Raw genomic sequence first — 805 nt, 5'->3', positions numbered from 1 at the left:
CTCCCCCCCCCCCCCCCCGTTGCTCATCTTGTTCCTTGACCCTCCTTAGTGTAGTTTGTAAAAGGGCATGTAAGATAAATCTTTTCATGCACTTAAAATGATGGACAGATTCTGACCATGCATACACAATTTGTGTTGACCTCAAATTTTACAGTTGTCTTTAAATCATGCCCTGCTTTTCAGTAGAAGTCTTAGCATTTCAAAACTTAAAAAATGAAGTTCGATGAAACATGAATGTGTTTTATTTAAATGAATAGCATATTGTTTCTGTTCCTTGTAAGTTTTATGCAGGCAGTGTATTAATAGAGTTTGGGTAAATCTTTTACTATCAGCGAGGGTTTTCATTTTCAGAGTTTGAAAAGCTGGTTGTTATATCTTCAGACAGTTTAAATGACAAACTCTGGACTGAGAATTCAAACCCTAAGCCAACGTTGGTTTTAGAAAGATCATCTGGAAATGTTCTGCAGGCTGCAGTTACTTAGATACCGGCGCAAGATGTAGATGCAAACTGACCAGCCTGCACCTTTCCTGAACACAGACCTGGGGATGCTTCTTTGCCTGTCCTGTCCCACAGCCACTGTGGGCTTCGTCACTCCAGGAGTTTTCTTAGCTGGAAAGGTTTTGAATGTTTATTTTTTATTAAAATTAATCCTGGCAGTTTGAAGAATTTGAACAGCTGGATGATGGTGGATAAAGCTGCCTCTTGGCGCTTCTGTTTATTTCCATTTTAAAGTTGTTTCACTAACATTCCCACTGCTTTACTTGTGATGTAGTACACATGTTGCTGCATTACTCTTACTGATTT

The sequence above is a fragment of the Fukomys damarensis genome, unplaced genomic scaffold (assembly GCF_012274545.1).
Source record: "Fukomys damarensis isolate Sample0158 unplaced genomic scaffold, DMR_v1.0_HiC HiC_scaffold_12, whole genome shotgun sequence".
Classification (NCBI taxonomy): domain Eukaryota; kingdom Metazoa; phylum Chordata; class Mammalia; order Rodentia; family Bathyergidae; genus Fukomys; species Fukomys damarensis.
This window is presented reverse-complemented; position numbering follows the sequence as displayed.